The sequence below is a fragment of the Mesoplodon mirus genome, assembly GCF_964341445.2.
Source record: "Mesoplodon mirus genome assembly, chromosome: 5".
Lineage (NCBI taxonomy): Eukaryota > Metazoa > Chordata > Mammalia > Artiodactyla > Ziphiidae > Mesoplodon > Mesoplodon mirus.
In genome coordinates, this window is record NC_138980.1 from 94,030,702 (window position 1) to 94,057,900 (window position 27,199).

Consider the following 27,199-nt stretch of genomic DNA (forward strand, 5'->3'; position numbering starts at 1 on the left):
CCGTTACAGGTAAGAATTCAACTTAATATTTTAATGAATTGCTAAAGGCCAACTTTGGGTTCACAAAAGAATATGAACCCCTGGACACAAACACAGGAGAACTTGCACCCATCACAGGTTTATCTGCAAAGAATCAGATGCTCACACAAAAGATTAGCAACGATCCTAAAAATGTGTTCCTTAAGTTGCAGGCCTGGAGCGGCAATGGCACTGGAGGGAAGCATAGGTTATTCTCTCCTATATCTTCTATGAAATAAAAGATTTAAACCACTGGAGGGAGGGAGACAAAACCTGATGCTCTTAGGGCACTGACAAAAACTCACTGATCCTGAGGGAAGGGAACAAAACAAAACCTTTTACACTGGAAAGAGGGATGGAAATATTTGCTGAACCCAGACCTACAACTAGGAGTGGGGTAGAATCACTGAGAAAAACCTACCCCCAAGACTCAGGAACACAGCACCTGACTAAGATTAAGACATAAACAAAACAAGGGAAAATGTCACCCCTTCCCCAGGCTAACAAGCATTGAGTAACAAGTAACAGTGGTCTACTACTTGAAGAGGGGCCAGAACTTGCAGAGAGAACCTTTTTGAGGCACAGCACAAAGGGAAGACTTAAAATTCAGTGTGGAGCTGACACTGAAGAAAAGCCCTCTGGCAAACCAGCCCACATGCTACATAGAAAGCAATACTAGATGATTTGAAGCCTATCTTATACTGAGAGTGATCATAGCAACAACTCCAAAACCCAGTTAAACTCCTAAGAATAGTGACCCCACCACTCCCAACACACAGACACAGACACACACCACACTAAATCTAGCAGGAGAGATGTGTCTATTTCCAGCCCTAAGCATTTTTTTTTTTTTTACCTCAGACTCTACTGTACTCCACAAGATGGCCAGCTCCATATCTCAACAAAAAATTATGAGGCATACAAAAACACAAATAAAAACAATCCACTCTCAAGAGACAAAGCAACCAACAGAATCAGGTTCAGATATGATACAGATGTTGGAAATATCTAATAAAGAATTTAAAATGAATCTCATCAGTATGGTGAAAGCTCTAGAGGAAAGGTGAACAGCATGGCAGATTGGATCAGTAATTCAGCAGAGATAGAAAATATATAAAAAAAAACCCTGCTAGATATGAAAAGCAGAGTCACAAAGAATGCCTTCAATGGGTTCATCAGTAGACTCAATACAGCTGAGGAAAGAAACAGTGAAGTTGAAGATGAGTCAGTATAAAAATTGCTCAAACTAAAACATAAAGAGGAAAAAGGACAGACAGAGAACCGAACATAGGAAATATTTAAAGAAATACTGAGAATTTTCTAGGTGAGAATCTACCAAAATTAATGACATACACAAAATGATACTTCCAAGAAGTTCAGCTAAGAGGGCAACAAGCAGGATAAATACAAATATAAATTAACAAATAAGGAAGCAGGCAAGCAAACAAAAACACCTAGGCATATAACATTCAAACTGCTAAAAACCAAAGAGAAAATCTTGAAAGTGACCAGAGATAAAAGATATATTATATCCTGAAGGAAAAATATGCATAAAAATTACAGGCTTCTCCTGAGAAACTATTCAAATCAGAAGGAAATGGAGTGACATTTTTTAGGTGATAAAAGTAAAAAAAATCCTGTCACTCAAACTTCTATATCTGAACTCGATATGAAAACATCTTTCAAAAGCAAAGATGCTTAGAGAATTAATGGCATGAAGGTCGACACAAAGAAATGTAAAGGAAGTCCTTCAGAGAGAAGGAATATGCTATCCAACAAAACTGAGGTCTACACAAAGAAATAAAGTGCCCTGGAAATACAGTAAACATAGTTAAATATAAAGATCGTTTTGTCTTATTTTTTAATTGGTCATAACAGAGAAATGACTGTCTAAAGCAAAAATAATAACAAGGTATTGTGTGTTTATAGCATATGTAAAAGTAAAATATATGACAATAATAGCACAGAAAATGAAAGGAAGGAATTGACAATATACTGTTGTAAGGGCCTTTTAATTCTGTAAAGTGGTGATAAATTATTTGATGTATCAATATACTGTAAATTCTAGGGCAACCACCAAAATATTAAAAAGGGGTATAAACAATAAGCTAATAGTGGTGATAAAATAGGAAAAAATTGAAAACTAAAAAGAAGGTAGAAAAAGAGGGAGAAGAACAAAGAATAGATGTAACAAATAAAAAACAGATAGATGGATAGTAGTCTTTAATTCAAACATATCAATAATTATATTAAATGTAAACTGTTTAAAACACCAATTAAAAGTTTTAAAATGTTACAATGGAGTAAAAAAGCAAGTTACAATTATATGCTATTTATGGTAAATCAATTTTAGTTCTGAAAACATAGGTTAAAAATAAAAACAAAAATGGAAAAAAGATATACCATGTAAATACTAATCAAAAGAAACCTAAGGTAGCTATATTAATAGCAGCAGAGAACAGAGTATTACCCAGAACAAAGAGATATATTACATAATGACAAAGGAGTGAATACTTTAAGAAGAACTGAATATTTGCATACCTAATAACAAAGCTACAAAATATATGAGGTAAAATGTGATGAAGCTGAAAGGAGAAAAAGAAAAATCCAGAGCTATTGTTCAGTACTTCAACACTTCTCTTTCAGCAGTTGCTACAAGTATGGGGTTGGCCAAAAAGATCGTTCAGGCTTTTCTGTTACACCTTACGGAAAAATCCGAATGAACTTTTTGGCCAACCCATAGATAGAAAATCAGTAAGGATATAGGAGATCTGAAGAGCACTATCAACCAACTTCACCTAATTGATATTTCTAGAACATTCCACCCAATTACAGCAGAATACACGTTCTTTGCAAGCGCACATGGAACATCCCTCAAAATAGACCATGTTCTGAACTGTAAAACAAACCTTAACAAATTTAAAGAAGTGAAATTATTCAAAGGATGATCTTAGGCCAAAACAGAATTAACTAGAAATCAATAAGAGAAAAGTATCCAGAAAATCACAAGATATGTGGAAATTCATCAACTCACCTCTAAATACTAGGTCTTCCACTGTTATTGAAAGAGAGAGAATGTGATATCAAGGGCAACAAATAGTCTTCTCCAGATACAGTTATAGAAATGCAGTAATTATGTTGCCAGAGTGACTCCATGTTAGGTCATTGAAATAAAAGTATTTAATGCAGTTGTTAGGGGCTGAATGTTGTATCCCCCCAGATTCATATGCTGAAGTCACCTAATTTAGAGATGGGGTCTTAGGGAGGTAATTAAATTTAGATGAGGTCATGAGTGTGGGGCCCACAGGGTGGGATTAGTGTCCTCATAAAAAGAGGAGGAAAGACCTGAGCTCTCTCTGTCTCTTGCCATTATGTGAGAACACAGCAAGAAGGCAGTTGGAAGCAAGTCAGGAAGCAGGTTCTCACTAGGAACTGAGTCAGCTGGCACTTTGATCTTGGATTTCCCAGCCTCCAGAATTGTGAGAAATAAATGTCTGTTGTTTAAGCCACCCAGCCTATGGTATTTTGTTAAAGCAGCCTGAATTAACTAAGATGGCAGTTCTTGTTACCGAGATGAAGGGAACAGCCACTTCAGTTTTATTCAGTCAACCAAATCATGTATGTATATCCTTTTAAAAAGTGCTGGACTTCTTAACCTTGTCTTGTTCTTTCTGCTCATTGGATCATTTATCAAGGTTTTGGCTTCTTAATCTATGCACCACCATAAACAAAATGAAAAGACAACCCACAGAATGGGAGAAAATATTTGCAAAAGAAGTGACTGACAAGAGATTAATCTCCAAAATATACAAACAGTTCATGAGGCTAAATATCAGAAAAACAAACAACCCAATCAAAAAATGGGCAGAAGACCTAACTAGACTTCTCTCTAAAGACATACAGATGGCAAAAAGCACATGAAAAGATGCTCAACATCCCTAATTATCAAAGAAATGCAAATCAAAACTACAATGAGATATCACCTCACACCAGTCAGAAAGGCCATCATCAAAAAGTCTACCTACAAACAGTAAATGCTGCAGAGGATGTGGAGAAAAGGGAACCCTCCTCCACTGTTGGTAGGAATGTAAGTTGGTACAACCACTATGGAGAACAGTACGGATATTCCTTTAATCACTAAAAATAGAACTACTGTATGATCCAGCAATCCCACTCGTAGGCATATATCCAGAGAAAACCATAACCTGAAAAGATACATGCGCCCCAATATTCATTGCAGCACTATTTACAATAGCCAAGACATGGAAGCAACCTAAATGTCCATCAACAGAGGAATGGATAAAGAAGATATGGTACATATATACAGTGGAATATTACTTGGCCATAAAAAAGAATGAAATGATGCCATTTGCAGCAACATGGATGGACCTAGAGATTATCATACTAAGTGACGTAAGTCAGACAGAGAAAGACAAATATCATGTGATATCATTCATACATGGAATCTAATTTTAAAAAAATGATACAAATGAACTTATTTACAAAACAGAAATAGACTTACAGATATTGAAAACAAATTTATGGTTTCCAAAGGGGAAACGTGGTGGGGAGGGATAAATCGGGAGCTTGGGATGAACACACACATGCTACCCTATATAAGATAGATAACCAACAAGGACCTACTGTATTGCACAGGGAACTCTACTTAATATTCTGTGATAACCTATATGAGAAAAGAATCTAAAAAAGAATGAATATATGTATATGTATAACTGAATCACTTTGCTGTATACCTGAAATTAACGCAATATTGTAAATCAACTATATGCCAATAAAATTTTTTTAAAAATCTATGCACCAATCCTCTGCCTCCGGCAGAGTGCTGACCCAGCCTTCTTTTGGGAGGCAAGGGATCAGAAGAGCAAGTGAAACATCAGGCTGCCCCAACTCATTCTGCAACACCACCTGGAGAATGACCTCTGCCACTTCTCAATATCAGGAACTCCTCAATCAGAAGAGTCCAAAAGGCTGATGGGTAGAGCAGACAAGCCACTGTGAGGTCTTTACCATTTCTCTAGTTAGGCTAACAACGTACATGCCATGTGATGCATATGGAGGAGACACATGACATGCACCAAGCTCAATACATCCTTAAACATGCGAGCTCGACATGCTTCTTTCATCCATCCACCAAGCCCTTCAACATTTGATTTATCACTCTACCCCTGCCCAAACTCCTGTAAACTCCACCTGAGTAATGCCTGTGCTTTTGTGATCATAAGTGCAGTACAATTTGCATACTTTCATCTTGACTTGATGTCTAAATATCTTGATGATCAAGATATGTTCTTCCTCTGACAAAAACCATTTCTTCTAATTCTACTGAATCAATAGATTCTACTTTTATCAAGAAAATACAATAGGTACAATATTGCTAATCATGCTTGAGCACATAGTTTTAACTTTTTTCCAGAACCTCTAACCAAATTCATTTCATTATTATTATTTAACCTAAGATCTGAGCATTCTCCTTCACACTATATCTCCTTTCCAACTGATGCTGCTTATCATTTATTTGTTATTGAGTAATATCTTTCTTTCCAATTAGATGATAAGCTCTATAAGGGCATGGATAGTCACTTTTTTTTTTTCCTGCTCATTTTGTTCCCAGCATCTGGCACATTGGTGCAGTAAATATCAGTTGCATAAATGAATGAATGCAGGATACATCCCACAGATGTTTCTCTCTCTGTCTCTCTTCACACACACACACAAAATCATATGGGAGCCTCAGACTTCTCTGCTAATAGACACTTATCAGGCTTTCTCTAGCAGCATTTGACGCAGTTATCTCATCATATTCATCAGATATGCCAATGTTTATTAGCCTCAGGGCATACTTATAAGCAATGCAGCAAAAAAAAAAAAAAGGTTATCCCTGCCATGATAGTTTATTGCAAAACAGAGGGGATAAAAAAAGGAAGCATCTAGTGCTACATATACACAAGCTAATAAACAAACAAAAGGTCTAAGGTACTGTGCCTCATTGTGACAGCAGTGTTTTGAAGACATTCCACTGGTTCTAACTCCTGTCAGAGGCAATGAATGTCTGTGGTGTGTGTGCTGTAACAGAGCTGGGGAGAACTGTGGCCAGTTCCTTGAAACTGTTAACATGCAAATGACAGCTGAATCTTCCCAAAGGTGAGCATTGTCAGTATTCAAATTCTCTGCTTTAGTCAAGGTCATGGCCTTTGTGCTATCACATTACTATCACCAAAGAACATTATTACTAAAATAGCACATGATCAAAACAGTGTATTTTAAGAGGAATTCAGAGTTCTGAGGCCAGCAGAGTAAATGGAAGTTTGCTCATGTTATATATAACCAGGTTCTAATATTCACAGTGTTACTTTGGCTTTCCTGTGTCATAGGGGTGAGGTGCTCACAAGGGAATATCTCAATGTTCCCTTGGCCACTTATCACCCATCATTTGGTCCTGTCTGCTTAAAAATGTTCCTTAGAGGCAAAAAAAAAAAAAAAAAAAAAGACATGCCAGGGTGTAAAGAGAATGCAAGAGAGATTAATAAAGTCTGACATGTTAGATTCTGCTCAGAATCTTTGTGCAAGAGATGTGATTTGGGACTGGACGCAACACCAAGCCAAGGTTGATCCATCCCCAGAGAGCGGTAATAAAGGGTCACTCTGCAAAGTGTATGAGGTGGCAGACGATGATGTCTTCCAAGCCTTCTCAATTGCAGGGATTAGAGAAAACACTTTTAACCAAATAACTAATTATTTCTTCTATTAGGCAGTACTCTCCTGCAGAGGGATGACATCATTAAATCCCTACAGTTTCCATTCTTACTTTCTGATGTTTAACAGAGATATAATGGTCATGAAATGTGGGAGAGGGAAGTAGCAAGGAAAGTGAGGAAGAGACAAAGCAGTTTAAGACATAAAAAGCTCAGTTCACTATGGGAAGAGTCAGGGAAGAACAGTCATCTTTTATTTCTTAATATTCTCCCAAGGACAGGAGGTAAGATTCTGCACAAGTCAGTCCTTCTCCTTCAGAGGGTGAATCCTTCTCTGACAGATATACAAATGTACTAGGATTGCCAGTGTTTTTTGGGGTAGGATCATCTTAGCAGACACTTATTCTGTACCTGCTATGGACAGGTCTGACTTGGTCTTTACTTCTGTGGGCATTTTATTATGAATTTCACTGTGGCAATGGAAAGGATGAACCTGAGCTTCTTAGCAGTGGTAGTCAATGGCCTATTTATTTCTAGTGTCACTCATTTCCTGAGCTCCAGGAGAAACATGGTAATCTTGATACCTGTCTGATATTAGCATTTCAAAAAGAGCCTGCTTCTTGCTCAATTTATAGTACATCCAGTCTTTTGAAAGACTTATTTTAATGCAAGGTCATGCAGTATATTTGTGTGCAATTGATGTTGAATTTCTATGGCAGCTGAGCTTCATTTCAAAATCCAATGCCACTGTTAAAACAAACTCTACTTTTACTTCAGCACAAACTTTGCATCCAGAGTTATCAAGTGCCTTGGGTTTGTTTCAAAAGAGAATGTTTTCAAACTCATTATCCTGTGGCCAGGGATGTAAGAGTTCTTTGCTCAGCCACATACTGGTTTGGTCTTTGTTGTTGTTAGGAAAAACACATGACCAATCAAACTGTATCTTAACCTCCTGGATGTCTTGAAAATCTTTTTTTTTTTTAATGTTTCTGATGTTGAACACTCTTCTGCTTTGAGATATCTTCCATCATCTCCTTTACAGTTCTCTCCTCCATCAAGATTAAGCTCACACTACACTCTGACTCATTCAGTATGACAGCAGCCACTCCAAATCACTGCCATCCTTAAAACCCCTTGCTCATCTTCACCGTATAGGCCATCCTCTGCCTCTGCCTGCCCCATCCATATTCTCCATGCACTACCTCAACTACTACTGCCTGGCTTCTATTTATTTTTATTCTCCTTTTAAAAAATCTATTGTCTACGTTGTCTCCACCCTCTTTGTATAAGATCCTTCTTCTATGGAAGTAAAAGCCAAGTAGGGCAGTGAAGAAGACTACGTGGATTTTTGAAACCTGTGATTGAAAGATGTAGTGACTCTTGTGCATAAGTTTAGTGCATGAAGCCAGAAGAAAATTGTCAAAGCCCATCTCAGAGAAGGTTCCAAAAGTCAAATTTGTGATGTGTGGCCTAAAAGTTCTTCAAAGCAAGGGAGTTTGACCTTTAGATCCAAGGAGATGTTGAACAGTCAGAGAGTATAAAAGGGATAAGATGCAAATCTGACCCAGTAAATGGGAGCTCAAGGAGAATGAGCACAGGAGCTGGGCCACAGTATGCTGCTGGGTTTTCATAAGCATATAGAAGGATATTATTCTAGATTGACTTTTATGGATATTTTCATTGATTAATGAAGACCATCTGTAAAATGAGTGGTAGTGGAATTTAACCAATCCTTTCCACTTCAATAGAATGTGAGATAAATAAAATCACCCTGGACTAGTGAGTTTAATCTGGATCTGTAAGTATTTAAAGAGAAGGAGGAAGAAGAGGAAGGGGAGGAGGATGAAGAAAAAGAGCATGGCTTTTCCCCCCGCCAGAAGCCAAGGAGGAATACTGTAGGCATATGGAAACAGGAAATATAATTAAATGAACTTTGCACTATGCTATCTAGTCTCTCATGATTCTTTTCTCCCTCTCTCTCTCTCTTTTGAATGTGATTATTAATTGATTTGCTGATTACATCTTTTGTATTCTACTGGCCTGGGGATCTTGGAGAAAAGGAGAAGGTACAAGACAGCTGAGAGAAAAGGGAAAATGAGGCAGAAAGTAAGATGGAACTACTGAAGAATTTTGAGACAGTTGAAATCTTGCAACCTAATGGCTCTTTGCCAGAGTTTTCTTATGAGCATCTTTACTCACTAATAAAAGGCAGAACAGGGCAGGCTTATCGCTTATGATGGTATAGATGGGCTACATTCAGGTCTCTGAATAGGGTGAATACTGTATCTTTTCTGCAGGGACCTTTTCATGAAATTCTGAGGATATGTCTAATGATTCATCAGATGTTTTGCTGCATTCCAAACCACTCTTGTTTGTTCTGTCTCAGAAGACCAGAATCAGATTGGTTTGTCCTCAGGTCGCTGTTGACACCTGTATGGTAACCCACGAGGGGACTCTGAAAGAGGCTCCCTCCCACCTGTTCCATCCCAGGGAAGTGCTGGGATCACAGAAGGCCTCCAGCTGACTGTGTGCTTGATCCTTAGCCCTAAAGAGGGACTAAGCCAGATGCCCTTTCCTTCTGTACAGGGACCTATTTGCCAGCCACCAAATCTAAAGGTTCAAAAAAAAAAAAAAAAAGAAGCAGTCATTTTCATATCCAATATTCAATATCTCCTTTAATTAAAATGGATATCTAAATTATTTAAAGGAGGTGGTTCTTTGATCATGAGTGCTTATTTCCAAAGACTGAAGACAGCAGAATTCAGCCTCCCCAAGTTCTAATTAAAGGTGATAGCCTGAATTAGCATGTAACTACTTGCTATGTTTGTCACATCACTAGTAAAAGTAGTTTCAATGTTCTTTTCCTGCTTAAAGAGATTGCTCCCACACAAGCAAAGAGCCTCAGCTCTCCCTTCCCAGAAAAGGCTAGTGGACCTTGTTGCAGTCTAGAGGATTCCTGAGGAATACAAATGGTGATAATTATTTGGAAACAATCTAGAAACCACTTCAAAATTTCCCAAGCATTTTAAAACTCTTTCACATTCTAATCTTTGCTGAAGACTGATTATTTGAAACTTGATGTCACTCACTTATTTCTAAAACAGCTGAATGGCTCCTGCTAACTAGGCACCATTGAAATTTGTAACTTCTTTCCTAAGGAACCAATACTTGAGGATTTAAAAAAGAGAAAAATAGCTAAGATTGATTCAGATTTTTTATTACCCCCCTTATAATTACAAACAAGGAAATCAGCTATCCCACAGCATGATGTAACCTCATGGGAGCTGTGATTTGACAGGTTACATCCAAGGGAAGATGAGAATTGCAAGAAGGAGGAGTTCCTCTATAAGCCCTTGAAATAGTATCCCATGGTGAGCTGAGGTTCCCAATATATTACAGAAGTACACAAAGGACTCAGGGGACAAGAAGAAGTTTCTTGTCTTCTTTGTATGTTTTTGTGTGGCCCTTGATTCCCACACCCCCCTGCCCTAGAGATCAATGATTGTTTACTTCTGCCCATCATTATTCCTCTTTATCTGATAACAGCCTCTACCCCCTGGTCACAGGGGTGTGACCATGAACCAAGTCAGAGTAACATCCTTCTGGATATAATGGTCAGCATAGGATATGTTATCAAAGTAAGTGAAATTGGAGTGCTCCCTGGGAATGTTTTAAATTGTAGTTGTCAGAAAAGTGCCCATTTCTTTCCAAATGGGCAGCTAAAAGGAAGTGAGCCAAGAATAGCAGAAAGCCATGTTCCTTCTGCTTAGAGGAGATGAAGATTAAAAAAGCCACAGGGTAGAGATAGATTCATAAATGTATCTGACCTTCTAGTTCCAGATATCCCAATGGCCAGCTGCCCCCTCCGCTTTCTATAGTTCAATTATATGAGCAAATACAGTTCTCTTTTGTTTAAGAAAATGTAGTTTTTGTCACTTGCAACCAAAGACTCCTGACCAAAACAATAACTTCAAATAAGAAAGTGGCTCGTCCTCCTGCTGCTTTGCACGTGAATTGAGTTTTATTTTGTCCAGCATATCTGCTCAGAATGGTATATTGTTGCAAGTGTAATATCTTGGTATTATTCTCTTGCTTAGTGTTTTTGCTGGCTGTCTCTGGAAATGGTGGCTGGGGTAAAGGCTGAGTGTGTTTGGGTAGGGCCTGAGTTTTAAGCACTCACCAAGAAAGAAAACCTTTTTGTTCACATAGCAGACACTGACAATGCCTTTCCCCTGTCCCTCTGACCTTGCTGTTTTGGTGTGTGCCAGCCTCTTCTAACTGCCAGTATCTACATCTCTGTGCCTAAAATCTCCCTCAACCACTGCAGAGAGTCGCTCTTGTATACACCCCAGCTGGAAGTTCTAGAGAATTAACATCTTCAAGAACATTGATCAGAAGTTATATAAAACGCTGGAGGTCCCTCATTTCTCAGGTAGCGTAACTTGGAGGAATGTTTTGGTCACTTCTCACTGTTTCTCCATAAGATTGGACTCCAGTTGCCCACTCTGGGGGATGACTTAATAATACATTCTTTATTGTCTTCTTTCCCTTCCATGTGTCTCTTCTCCACTCTCAACCAATGTTTCCTACACTTCCTAAGCAAGCAACTCACACTTGGGTTCCAGTCTTAGAATCTACTTCTAGGAGAATACAACCTAAAACAAGGCTTGAGAACCAGAGATAAAGAATTTCTAGCCCAGAGAATGTGGTTTGAGACTTTTCAGGATAGGCACCTTGAACTTATTACTCCAAAATCAAGATGTTTTCAGAAGATAAAGGGATAAGAAATAGTGTTATACCAGAAATAAGCCCTTACTCCTATGGTCAAATGATTTTTGACAAGGGTATCAAGACAATTCAATGGAGAAAGAATAATCTATTTAACAAATAATGTTGGATCTACTAGATATCCATATGAGAAAGGAAGGAAGGAAAGAAAATAAATTGTCATCCTACAACATACCATACACAGAAATTAATTCAAAAATGGGTCACAGATGTAAGTGGAAGAGTTAAAACTATAAAAAATTTTAGAAGAAAACATAATTATAAATCTTTGTGATTTTGAATTGAGCAATGGTTTATTAGATATGACACTAAAATCATAAGCAGCAAAATTAAAAATAGATAAATTAGACTTAATCAAAATTTTAAAAAAGGAAAAACTTTTGTGCTTCAAAGAACACCATCAAGAAAGTGAAGACAGCCCACAGAATGGGAGAAAATATTTGCACATAATATACCTAATAAGACACTTTTATTCAGAGTTTTTAAATAATTCTTACAACTCAAAATTTAAAAGATAAATAACCCAACTTAAAAATGGGCAAAGGATTTATAGATATTTCTCCCCAAAAGATATACAAATATCCAATAAGCACATGAAAAGATGCTCAAAATTGCACCCCAATGTTCAGAGCAGCATTATTTACAATTGCCAAGATATGGAAACAACCTAAGTGCTCATCAATAGATGAATGGATAAAGAAGATGTGATACACACACACACACACACACACACACACACACACACAGAGGAATACTACTTAGCCATGAAAAAGAATGAAATTTTGCCACTTGCAACATGGCAAATGAGAGTGTTATGCTAAATAAGTCAGGCAGAGAAAGACAAATACTGTATGATATCACTTATATGTGGAATCAAAAAAATAAAACAAACCAGTGAATATAACAAAAAATAAAGAGACTCATAAATACAGAGAACAAGCAAGTGGATACTAGTGGGGAGAGGGAAAGCAGGACACGCAAGATAGGGGTAGGGGATTAAGAAGTATAAACTACTATGTATACAATAAATAAGCTACAAAGATATATTGTATAACACAGAGAATATAGCCAACATTTTATAACCATAAATGGAGTATAACCTTTAAAAATTGTGAATCACTATGTTGTACACCTGAAACTTATATAATAGGGTATATCAATTATATCTCAACAAAAATTTCTCAAAATCATTAGTCACTAGGGAAATGCAAATCAAAACCACAATGAGATACCTCTTCATATTCACAAGTATGACTAGAATCAAGATGATGAATGAAAAGTATGTTGGTGAGGATGTGGAGAAATTGAAACCATTATTCATTATTGGTAGAAATGTAAAATGGTACAGTCACCTTAGAAAATGGTTTGGCATTTTCCTCCAAATTTAAACATAGGGTTATATGACCCAGAAATTCCATTTCTAGGTATATACTTAAGAAAATTGTAAATATATGTCCATGCAAAAACTTGTACACAAGTGTTCATAGCACCATTACCCATAATATCTAAAAAATGGAAATAATCTGGGTTTCCCTGGTGGTGCAGTGGTTAACAATCTGCCTGCCAATGCAGGGGACACAGGTTCGAGCCCTGGTCCGGGAAGATTCCACATGTTGTGGAGCAACTAAGCCTGTGTGCCACAACAACTGAGCCTGTGCTCTAGAGCCCACAAGCCACAACCACTGAGCCCACGAGCCACAACCACTGAGCCCATGAGCCACAACTACTGTAGCCATGTACCTAGAACCCGTGCTCCATAACAAGAGAAGCCACAGCAAAGAGAAGCCCACACACCACAATGAAGAGTAGCCCCTGCTCATCACAACTAGAGAAAGCCTGCGTGCAGCAACAAAGACCCAACACAGACAAAAATAAATAAATAAAATGAATAAATTTATTTAAAAAAATGGAGACAATCTAAATGTCCATCAACTAATAAATGGATAAACAAAATGTGATCTAGGGAATATTATTTGTTTATATGAAAGGAATGAAGTATTGACATCTGCTACAACATGGATAAACGTTGACAACATAGTACATGAAAGAAGCCAGACACAAGATACGCATATTTTATTGTATTTTTTTAAAATACCCATATATATATATATATATTTTTTAAGAAGATGTTGGGGGTAGGAGTTTTATTAATTAATTTATTTATTTTTGCTGTGTTGCGTCTTCGTTTCTGTGCGAGGGTTTTCTCTAGTTGTGGCAAGCAGGGGCCACTCTTCATCACGATGCGCGGGCCTCTCACTATCGCGGCCTCTCTTGTTGCGGAGCACAGGCTCCAGACGTGCAGGCTCAGTAGTTGTGGCTCACGGGCCCAGTTGCTCTGCGGCATGTGGGATCCTCCCAGACCAGGGCTCGAACCCGTGTCCCCTGCATTAGCAGGCAGATTCTCAACCACTGCTCCACCAGGGAAGCCCAAAATACCCATATTTTATGATTCAATTTATGTTAAGTGTTCAGAACTGAGTCAAAAAGTATACTAGTGCTTGCCAGGGACTGGGGGTAAGGCAAATGGGAGAGACTGCTAATGGGGATGGGATTTCTTTGGCGGATGATGAAAGTATTCTGGAATTAGATAGTGGTGATGATTGCACAACTCTGTGAATAGACTAAAAACCACTGAATTGTACATTTTTAAAGGGTAGATTTCATTGTGTGTGAATTATATATCAACAGAGTTGTTATTAAAAACAAAACAACAACAAAAGAAATAGTTTGGGCTTTACAAGTCCTAGAAGCAAAATTTAAGAGGGGAGGGTTTTTTTCTGTTTTTCTTTTTTTAATTCATTTGCTTATCTTTTTTATTTTTTTAATTAATTATTATTATTTTTTTATTTTATTATTATTTTTTTGCGGTACACGGGCCTCTCACTGTTGCGGCCTCTTCCGTTGCAGAGCACAGGCTCCGGACGTGCAGGCTCAGCGGCCACGGCCCACGGGTCCAGCCGCTCCACAGCATGTGGGATCCCCCCGGACCGGGGCACGAACCCGCATCCCCTGCATTGGCAGGCGGACTCTCAACCACTGTGCCACCAGGGAAGCCCTGCTTATTTTTTTTAATGGTAAGTTCTTAGGAGGAAAAAATCTGTTGAGACAGAGCTCTGAGAATTTGGAAAGAAATTGTCTAGATAAATGATTAGCTGGGGATCAGTTTTTTTTGTTGTTGTTTTTTTTTGCGGTACGCGGACCTCTCACTGTTGTGGCCTCTCCCGTTGCGGAGCACAGGCTCCGGACGCGCGGGCTCGGCGGCCATGGCTCACGGGCCCAGCTGCTCCGCGGCATGTGGGATCTTCCCAGACCGGGGCACGAACCCGTGTTCCCTGCATTGGCAGGCGGACTCTCAAGCACTGCACCACCAGGGAAGCCCCAGATTTTTTTTTTCTTCAAACCAGAGAAGCTACATGCATGGATTAAATTTCCTGGAGAAATTGCAAGGTAATGCCAAGGGAAGGGAGGATCCTAGCTCTGCACTTATCCTACACAACTAGAACTAATCTAAGCAAACGTGGCTTCGAATCTTATCACTACCATTTAGTCTTTATAGACACAATAAAGCTACTGTTCAACAACCTGGTTTCTCTCAAGAGGTGCGCCAGGGAGTGTGATATGGCTGTGACATCCTCTCCATGTTAACAACCTGGATGGCCAGCAGACAAGTGGTCCCTTTCCTCCCTCTCCACTCTATGCACATTCCTTGCAGAATGTAGACTCTGCTAAAAGAGGAGAAGCTTCTTAGGAGAGAAATGTGGAGGAACTGCTCTGGCCTCCCTACCAGCAGCTCTATTAATGGATGTACCTTGTGCCATACTGTGCAAAATATGTGCTTTCTCCTTTTCAATTAAAATTGATCAGCATGACTAATACCAAAGGGCCTGGTGCTTTAAATCCACTAAGGATTAACATTTGGGTCATGTGGGAGGCCGAAACACAACCACAGAAGCTCTCACACGGAATTGCCCTAGATACTACAGGAAAAGCCCCAGGAAATGGGGTGCAGGGAACTCAGATAAGAAGCCAGTCCACCTCAGTATCTTTGCATGTTTCTAGCTGCTAGTTGTGATGATAGGCTGTTCTCACCTGGAGGACCCATTATCCTCTATGAATCTCAGGTCGACATGCTATCAATCAAAAGAGGAAGTACAATCCATTGCTGTACTTACTATAATGGCTCAGACGTTAGGGGAGGGGACAGTGACACACGTTCATAAATATAAAATGAAAAGCTCCCTTTTACTTTCTTATGTCCAGCATATGAGAAGAAAGTTTGCCTTTCCGGCTACTAGCCATCCCTCTCCAGGGGAAGACTGATTTACTCATTTTTTGCTTTTGCTGAGGTTGTGAGTCAGGAGTGAGAGCTGCTATTCTGGCTTTGTCATCTCCTTTAATTTAACTTTGCATGAACTGTCAGACAACAGGAATGAATCTACATATTACTGTATGTTTAAGGAAACTGGAGACTGAATGGCAGAGGCGGCAATGAGAAGGAAGCCATATTAGTTTATTCCATGACTGCACAAAGAAACGCATGGTACAAGGAAATCCTAATTCCTTTAAAGAATGAATCTGAAATAACTCTTCTCTGCTATCTCTGAATCTAGAACCGAGGCTGGCCAACTAGGAATACTTTATGAGATTGTATCTTAAGCACATTAATTTATCAATACCCAAAAATGTATATATGACCAAAGTTTCTGAGAAATACACTCTTCTTACAGTGTTTAGTTTTGTGCAGTAACTATGTTTCATCACAGCATATTGGTGTTAATTTTATAGGCTGAATTTCTAATATGACTTGAAGGTGCAATTGTGGTGGCCATATCACATTGCTTTTTTAGCTGTTTATATGACAGTTGCTGCTGAGGGAGAGTTTGGTGAAAGGACTGTTTTCAAGTGATGGGCTTAAGTAAATGAAGGTAGAGACTGTCTTCCTAAGGTTTTCCAAGCTAGTTTCAGCCTCCCTTTCTATAGAAGCAACTGTAAGGCACAAGTACAAATTCTGCAATCACAAATGCATAATGGGTCCAGTTCTTCCTTTACTGAGCGTGGTCCACGGCATGGCCCGCCAGCACAGAAAGGTAAGTCAGCTCTGGGCTCTATTCAAGTTTTTAGAAGCATCTCAGCTGATCTTCTACCATGTCCTCAAAGTGATCTTTCTTGTGACTCACATTTGAAACAACTTATGAAAACTGTTCCACATGTCAAACTTCATTTCATTCAATTTTCTCCTGGTTGAAAATTGACACTAAAGATGTTTTGTCTTTCAGAGCATTTTCCTTTGGGAGCCAAAGGCCTGATGATGTATAATCCTTCCTGAAGGTTTTATGGCAGGGCTTCACAAAGCAAACATTTTTTCACCTTATTTTATATCATCCTGACAAACAGAAATGCTGAGCCATTTAATTACAGAGCCTGCCTGACATATCCAGAGAGTCAAATATTCTAGTGGCATCTAGCTGAAGGGGAAGAATGCACTGAATTCCCAGAGTTACTTGTCAAGACAATGACACCAAGGAAACTAGTAAATAATCTGGCGGGTCCAGCGGTGGATGCTACAATGTGCAAGAGTTGTCCCCATGGCTCTGTGTCAGCACCATTAGCCCTGCAGCATCTCATCCTGTGATAGTGATACTTTGCTTGAGCTTCAGGCTGAGCAGCCAGGAGATAATGGGGGAATAGGTCATAGAAACAAAGTTCAAGCCACAGGCCCATATATCATGAGCTGGTTGGGGCTTTACAGAGATTTCCAGATTGAGAGTTTGCACTCTTAATTCTCAAACTAACTCACAAAAAAAAATCTGCACAGATGCAATTGAATATTCCTCCCTCAAACTCCAAGATGTGATAGACAGTCCCCAGGACCAGGCATGAGTGCACTGAGGTATTACATCCTGTAGTGTTTCAAGGCTCCAACACATAATCAAAATGTGTCAGGTTACTTTTATTTAATGCCCTTTCTTCCCTTTAGAATAGTTAATCCCTGTGATAATTTCCAGTCCATTTTATAGCAATAACTAAAATATGACATTCACTCTCTTGAACAGTTTTTGTTTGCATGCTTTAAATTTTTCTCTTTCTTCTGTCAATCATACAGTAAAAAGAAAAAGAAAAAAAGTACACCTACTATGAGGCAGCCACTAATCTAAGCACTGGGACTGAACAGTGGAAAAGAGACAAGGTCACTGCCTTTAAGGAACTCACATTGAAGTTGAGGGTTGGGAAACAAAATAAATATGTAAAAAGATAAGATTATTTTGGGGTTGTAAATGTTCTGAATAAAATAGTTTACAGACTAGTTACGGTGGTGGGAGACTTTCTCAGGATGGCCAGGGAAGTTCACTTTGAAGTGATGATTTCTGACTTGAGATGTGAAGGATGAAAATGATGAAAGGAGGCAGCCATGAAGTATTTGGGTGAAGAATGTTGCAGGACAAAGGGATAACATGTGCAAGTGTCCTAAGACAGAAATGAGGGGAGATGAGCTTTGTGGAAAGAAAGGTCAGTGAGGTCAGAACGTAACGAATGAAGAGTACAGTGGACAGAGATGACACTGGGGAGCTTTTCAGAGGTCAGATCATGTAATGCATTGTAGGCATATATTGTGAAAAGGAACAAGTAAAACTGTCTTTATTTACAAACAACGGATCCTGTATGCATAATACTCTAAAGAATTGACCCTAAACCCACTAGAGCCCCCAACCAAATTCAAGAAGATATCAAGATATAAGATCAGTGCATATTACGTTATATACTAGGAAAGAAAAATCCAAAAGTTCAATTAAGAAAACTACATTCAAAATAACATCGAAAGGATTTAAGTGCTTATGAAAACTTTTAACAAAAAAGTGCAAAACATGTACATTGAAAACTATAAAATATTGCTGAGAGAAAATTTTAAAGATTTATATAAATTGAGAGACATACCATATTAGAGAATAGGAAGACCAAATAGCTTTAAGAAGACAATTCTCCCCGAATTGATCTATAATTCAATTCAATCCCTATCAAAATCCTATCAGGCTCTCTTATAGAAATTAACAAGTTGGTCTTAAAACTTATATGGAAATGCAAAAGACCTTTAATAGCTAAAATAATTTGGAAAAATAATAATTTTGAAGGATATACCACTTGATTTCAGGTAATGGTGGTATCAGAACAGACACTTACATTAATTAAACAGCATCAAGTGTTAGAAATATATCCTTATGTTTGTGAATAATTTATTTTTGCAAAGGTGCCAAATTCAATGGGAAAAGAATTGTATTTTCAGAAAACTGCTGGAACAACTGGATATCCATATTTTTTAAATAAGAACTTAAGTCCTTATCTCACACAACACACAAAAGTAAGCTCAAATGGATCATAGACCTAAGTGAAAAAGCTGAAACTATACATTTTTAAAACAAAATGTTGGAGAAAATCTTTGTGAATTTAGGTTAGACAAATATTTCTTAGTTATGACACTAATTGTAAATTATAAAATAAATTATTGATAAATTGAATATTAAAAAAACATAAGCACAGTAAAAGACACCATTAAGAAAATGAAAAGGCAAGCCACAGAATGGGAGAAAATATTTTTAAATCACATATTTAGTAAATGTTGTGTACCTTGTATAAATGTACGAAGATCTCTTACAACTCAGTAACACAAAAAAATCAATTTTAAAGTGGGAAAAAAATTACATACAAATGGATAGCAATCACATGAAAAATTTCTCAATATTTTTAGACATTTGAGAAATGAAAACTAAAACCACAATGAGACAACACTATACAGTCACTAGAATGGCCATAAACCAAAAGACAGACAATCACAAGCACTGGGGGAGCATGTGAAGAAACCAGAAGATTCATCCATTGCTGGTGGAAATACAAATTGGTAAAGCTACTTTGGAAAACAGGTAGGCAGTTTTTTAAATTGTTAAACATACACATATCATGTGATCCAGTAATTTCACTCCTGAGCATTTACCCAAGAGAAAACAAAACATATGACCACATCAAGATTTTGTCACCAATGTTTATAGCAGCATTTTTCATAATAACTCAAAAATGAAAACAATTCAAATACCTATGAATTGGTGAATGGATAAACAAAATGTAGACTATCCAAACAATGGATTACTATTCAGCAAAAGATCAAATTACTAATCCATGCAATAACACAAACGTGCCTCAAAAAGACTATACTATAGCACAGGGAGATCAGCTCAGTGCTTTGTGACCGCCTGGAGGGGTGGACTAGGGAGAGTGGGAGGGAGGGAGACACAAGAGGGAAGAGATATGGGGACATACGTGTAAGTATAGCTGATTCACTTTGTTATAAAGTAGAAACTAACACATCATTGTAAAGCAATTATACTCCAATAAAGATGTTTAAAAAAACCCCAAAAAGCACTATGCTAAATGAAAGAAGCCATATACAAAAGACTATATATAGTATGATTCCACTTATATGAAATTTCTATAAAAGGCCAGTCTATAGATACAGAAAGCTGGTTAGTGATTGTCTGGGGCTGGCGGTGGGAGCAGAAATTGATCAAAAACATGCAGGAGGTAACTTTTTAGGGTGAGAGAAATGTTCTAAAACAGGATTGTGGTGATAATTACACAGCTATGTAAATTTACTAAAATTTGTCTAACTGTACATTCATAATAGGCAAATTCTGTGACATGTCAATTATACCTCTATGAAGCTGTTTAAAAAATCACAATGGTATTATCACCTGAAGTTATAATTATAACCTAAATGTTAAGGATTAATTAAATTATTTTCATAAATTTTAGTTTCATTTTCCAAGATTAAATCCCAATTAAACATTTTGTCCCTATTCACTATGATGTTGATGCCCTTGCTATATATGGTTTCACCTTAAGTGGCCTTTTTCAGCACCAATTATCCTCAAATAATCAAGAAGTTTTATATGTATATATTACTTCATAGTGTGCTACACCTGTTAGGAATAGTTTAAAATACAAGTAACATGAAACCCAATTTTCAGCACTGTAAGATTAGGCTTTTTTGTTGGTTTGTTTCACACATCAGGAAGTCTGGAAGTAGGTGGCTACTAGTAGGTTCAGTGGCTCAACATGAAAAGAGACCAGATACTTGCCTCAGCTTCAGGTACCACCATGCCAGTGTTTAAAATAGCAATAAGAGGGGAGAGAGAAACACACGAAGGAAAGAATAACTTCCCCAGGTAACTCCCCTAAACTTTTGGTTACATTTAATTAATCAGATTTGGATAACTTAACCACATCTGCTATGGAGGAGGCTGAGAACGATGATACAGTTTCCCAGACTGTAATGAAAATGGAAATGGAGAAGATTCAAAACGCATCAGCCTAGGCAATAAACAGTGACTATCACCTGTATCTTTAATGTCATTTGGAGAATATCAGAATAGGAGCTAATTGGGTGAGGATCAGCTCCCAGGTTATAGGATGCTATTGGTAATTCATATAAGAAGTGAAATAGGAAGAAACATGTAAAAGAACCTCCCTTTGTATCATCTCTGCCTTCAGAAATATGATTACATGAGGAAACCAATGCCACAATGTTAGTATAACACTATAATTTTATACTGAGGAATTTGTAGTCCAGAAAGTGACATAATTTGCCTAAAGCCTCCCACAAAAAACTAGCACAGCATGAAGACCCACCCACGTGTCTTGAATCCCAGTTTAGTGCTCTTACTTTCACACTGCAAGAGCTCTGTTCCTTGTTAATCTCTGATTGTTTTTAGCTTGTCTTTTATTCCTAGACTATAAGGGAATGACTTTTTTTTACACTTTTTCAGCTCCCCTAGTTTTATCCATAGTTTTGAGCACGAGTATCCTCAGCAAATATTTAGCTGAGTCATCACATCATAAAGATAACAAGAACCCTCAATGATTTAATGAAATGTATGAAAGAAAGGTATCATAGCTATGTTCAATTTTTATATGGAAATTTTCCATGATCTACTGGATGGTGTTCACTGAGAAAATTCAAGTCCTGAGGCATCTACTTTAAAGACCTTGCTCACTAATGTTCTTGGGATGGATTTATTTAGAGTACCTTTTTTTTTTTTTAACATCTTTATTGGAGTATAATTGCTTTACAATGGTGTGTTAGTTTCTGCTTTATAACAAAGTGAATCAGTTATACATTACATATGTTCCCATATCTTTTCCCTCTTGCATCTCCCTCCCTCCCACCCTCCCTATCCCACCCCTCTAGGTGGTCACAAAGCACCTAGCTGATCTCCCTGTGCCATGTGGCTGCTTCCCACACTCCCATTTACCATTGTAACAAAAAGAATAAAATATCTAGGAATAAACCTACCTAAGGAGACAAAAGACTTGTATGCAGAAAATTATAAGACACTGATGAAAGAAATTAAAGATGATACAAACAGATGGAGAGATATACCATGTTCTTGGATTGGAAGAATCAACATTGTGAAAATGACTCTACTACCCAAAGCAATCTACAGATTCAATGCAATCCCTATCAAAGTACCAATGGCATTTTTCACAGAACTAGAAGAAAAAATTTCACAATTTGTATGGAAACACAAAAGACCCCGAATAGCCAAAGCAATCTTGAGAATGAAAAATGAAGCTGGAGGAATCAGGCTCCCTGACTTCAGACTACACTACAAAGCTACAGTCATCAAGACAGTATGGTACTGGCACGAAAACAGAAATATAGATCAATGGAACAGGATAGAAAGCCCAGAGATAAACCCACGCACATATGGTCACCTTATCTTTGATAAAGGAGGCAAGAATATACAGTGGAGAAAAGACAGCCTCTTCAATAAGGGTGCTGGGAAAACTGGACAGGTACATGTAAAAGTATGAGATTAGAACACTCCCTAACACCATACACAAAAATAAGCTCAAAATGGATTAAAGATCTAAATGTAAGGCCAGAAACTATCAAACCCTTAGAAGTACCATTTTTTCTGTGAGTTCTCATAGGTATTGCTGAGATTCCCTAGAAGTCTTCTGCTAATTGCCATTGTAGAGATTTCCTTCAGGAAATCCGTTTGCAGAGCGCTTTCTTTTTCTGACCTAACTTGCTTTTCTTGTTCAGAGCAGCCTAAAGTTCAGAGCAAAGAAGCCACTCTGTTTTTGTGCAACGAATATGAGTCAGTCAGGCAAGTTAGCCTACATAAAACAAAATGCCTTCATCCTTTTAGTCCCTGTGGTCTTGATATAGCCATGCAACACGGCGCCTGGAAGTGAAGAGTGTTTCAGTCAAATGATAGAACACTGGTCTTGGAGTTTTGGAATGAAAGAATGTGCAATGAAAGCCAAGGCCCATGAGACTGGCTTTAAAGAGTGTTCATACCTGGGAGAACGTAGGAGCAGTGCTTACATTTGCAGACAATACTTTAACCAGTTCCCAAGTCTAGTGCAGCAATTTAGTGAGAGAGAAATCTGGTGGGTAAAGTATAGCTAAAGAATAAACATTTCATTGCCAAGCCAGCACATTTGAAACGTTGCAAGTCAAATGATCCTCCTATCTTTGTTTCAGAATTCAAACATCTGCATTACCTCTCAATGAAATACTTCCTAGTAATGGCAATAACTTCGTTTGTTTCATGAGATAATTACTCAAATCTCATAACCATTGGAAACAATGTAACTGGTTTAAGTTCAGAAACACTTGAGAGGAATCAATATCCCATACAAATCATGCAACTTCTTTATTGCTGTAAAGCATCACAGATCTGTAATTATATAGTATCATTAATCTCAACATTAAAAATGTCATTCCATACTAAAGATAAAAATACAAAGAAAGATCGGGCTTACAGAAGCAGAAGACAAATTAGTACCTCAAAATAACAATCCATATTTCTATCTGAATACTAACTCAATCACTGGAATCATCAGTTGTACTGAGGAAACTAAACATTCAATATATCCCTATCAGCTGAGCACATTCTTGAAGGAGCATTAGACTTAAAAACAAACAAAAAAAGGAATATACAGAGATGACACACAGGAACTTTCTGAACGTCAGGGCTAGGACTGCTTTAATTTGGGGGTAATAAAACACTTCTTGAACTTATTGTTTTCCATGTAATGTAAGTGATCCATTGATAGATTCTTGTAATCATAACTAAAAGTCATCAGTTAACTGATAAAGTATGGACTCCCAGCAGGCACTCTCAAGCTTTCAGAAAATACTAAAAAGCCACTGTATTGATTTTTCCCTTGGCTCAGAGAATTATTTCCAGGATCATTTATTACCTCCTACTGACCACTTCTGGGTCAGAACACAGGCCTTATATACTTCAGGTCTTTTATCTTGATAACCACCCTTCTCCTTCTTGCCTTAATTCTTGCAGGCATAGTAAGCCAGGTTTATACTGTCAAATTTGCATATTACTCATAAACTTTATTGGCTATTGGTACTACAGTTTCTCTCAAACTCCAGGAAATACTAAATCATCTAGTGTTTTCTTTACCCAGATTCCCTCTCTCTATTCCCTTCCAAGCTTTGGGGAAATTTTCCTCCCCCACTTTCTGTGGCCATGATGGAACTTCCCATTATATTTCTCTTCTCTTGGTCAAGAATATCATAGGACAATGATTGGCACACTGGTAGAATTATTTCCCAATATTTTATCTATGGTATTAGAAAGGAGAACTTGCTCTCTCTTTTCCACTGGATCATGAACTGTAAATATGTGTTACCAGAGCTGAGACAATCTGACTATATATCGAGTGTTTGGGATGACATGGAGCAATTGGAACATTTATGCACTACTGATGGTAAATGGTACAACTGCTTTGGAAAATATTTTTCAGTTTCTTAAAAAGTTAAACATACTCCTACAATATGATGCAGACATTCCATTCCTGGGTATTTACTCAAGAGAAATAAAAGCATATGTGCACATAAAAACTTGTATACAAATATTCATAAGATCTTTACTTGTAACAGCCCAAAACTAGAAACAATCCAAATGTCTATAAACTGGTGTATGGATGAATTATGATACACATACACACAGAGACATACACAAACACACACACACACACACACACACTGAACTACTACTCAGCAATAAAAAGACGTATTAATATACAAATGGATAAATCTAAACTAATTATCCTGAGTGAAAGAAGTCAGATATAAGACAGTATATATTGTATGACTACTTTTTCACACAATTCTAGAAAATTCCAGTTATATATTCTATACTTTACAAATGAACAGCCAAACTTTGTCCATGATGAAAGTCAAACTAGGCTGGAGAAACAGGTCTGTAGATAGTTGTGCAAGTGACCAGATAAGAAAGGTCAGTAACAGTAGAGTTGCATCATTCATTTGAATGGGAAGCAAAGGGGCTTCAGCTCTCAACCCCTCCTGGAGAATGGCAGGAATACCTGATATCATATCTTAGAAGCAATGTAGCAGGGACAAAGGCACTGCAAGGTAGTATTAGGATTAGTCTCTTTTGAGGAAGTTAGTCACTGCAAATTGACTAATATCATCTCTAGTGCTCTAAAGGCAGGTGGGAAGCAGGAAGCCCACACACTTGGGGCCAGCCAAGCAGGGGGAATGTTGCAAGTTTTGAGAGTTCTTTTGTTTAAGAACCTAGGCTTGTTCATGTTCCTTCGCTAACGAGTGAGTGTTTTAATGGGCATTTAATCACTTGCTGTGAGCTTTAAGTAATCTCTTGTAGAAGTACAATAAAAATCATACTAACATGTCTAAGAGACCAAGCAGTGACACTTATTTTGGTGCTGCCTATTGATTCAGTTTCTCAGTGTGTGAGTTGCATGGGAGAAACTTTTTTCCAAGACAAATACTCAGAAAAGTTTCATTAACTCATTCAGACTTCCAGAACACCTTACAGACTAAGGAAAATACTTGAAGAAATAGTGGGCTTGGGGCCTTAAAGAAGTTTCCAGATAGGGGACAAATGTCACACTAGATAAGATGTTAAGCACTTTTGGAAGCAAATCTTTTCACCTCCACCTCTGAAACATACCCCAAATCTATCCATTCTCTTCACCTTCCAAGCCCCTTCAGATCTTACTGGCTTAGTGGCAACTGGTTAACCTGATTTCACTTTTGTCCACTAGCATCCATTAGCACAAAGAAACCAGAGAGCACTTCCTTGCTTACAACATTCAAATGGCTTCTCAATACATTTGGAATAAAATCTAAATTTCTTATGAGGACTTATGATACCCCAAACCACTGGACCCTACTTTACACACCATCTCAGCCCTTATCATTCTTCTCTGTGCTAACTCTATACCAGCCACACTGGGCTTCTATCTGTTCTTTGATTATACCAAGTTCCTACATGAGGGCCTGCTGTTCCCAGGTACTGGAATAATTTTTCTCATATCCTCAAGTAGCTGATTCCTACTTATGAATCAGCATTCAACTCAAAAATATTTGTTCTTGCAGAAGCCTTTCCTGAGCACTTAGTGTCTAGTACCTTCTATCACACTGATTGTGTTATTGTCTTCATAGCACCTATCACTATCTGAGACTGACCTTTATTTGTTTACTTATTTTTTGCCTGTTGCCCCCACTAGAGTTAAGCTGTCTGAGAATGCAGATCTTATCTGTTTTAATTGTCACTGCATTGCCAGTGTCTACAACAGCGTCTAGCACATGGTAGATATTCACTAATTATAGAATAAATAAATAAATGAAAAGCAGAAGTAAGAATGAATCCCAGTTGCATTTATCATTACCTGGCAGTCCAATTGATGCAGAAATAGGATTAACCTATTTGCAGCCTCCTATGAAGAACGATTGCTCCTGACCCCCAGTGTCAAATCACAAATGACACTTAACAGATTATCCAAAATCAAGTATTTCAGTGCATACCATTAGGCTGATCCAGTACTTTTCATCAAGTTCAACTATTGGCTTATCATAATTAAATATCAGAGCTGAAAGAGATCTTAGATATACATTTTGAAATGTAACATTAACAACAAAAATAACAATAGGTAACGCTTACTGAGTGTATACCATGTTCCAGTCACTGTTCTAAGTGCTTTATATGCATCACCATATTTAATTCTCATTACAGCTTTACAAAGCAGGTACTAATGTTATACTCATTTACAGATGAGAAAACCAATTCAGTAACTTGTCCATGGCCACACAGCTAATAAGATTCAGAACATAGCTGGTGTATGCATAGCACTCAATTGGCAAACTCATCCTTCCACCCAAACAACAGACATCGTATTCATTTTCTGAGCCAAAGTGTGGCCTCCCAACTTTTATAAGCACAGTGCTCCAGGCAGGACCTGCTGACAGAGCAGTATTGGTACCCAGAGAAAACTTCAGCTATTCTAATCTTAGAGATGATCTGTTCCAACCTTCTTGTTGTACAGATAAAAGAAATAAATGTCCAACCAAGTTAAGTAATTTTTCTGAGGTCACATAGTGGCAGGACGGAACCTGGTGAGTCACTCTACTCCTTACAAAGCTCTACAAGTAGTCATGCAGGAATGGTAAACATTAGAGCAAGAGTATTGATTTGGGGGTTAGAAAGAGTCACACTTAATGTCAAAAGATGACTCTGACCTGGTATGGTGGGCTGTTCGACTAAAAATGCTTAGAATCCTCCTAGCCACTAAATGGACCCTACTGCAGATATCTCAGACTCAAGTGACTTTCTCTTGTT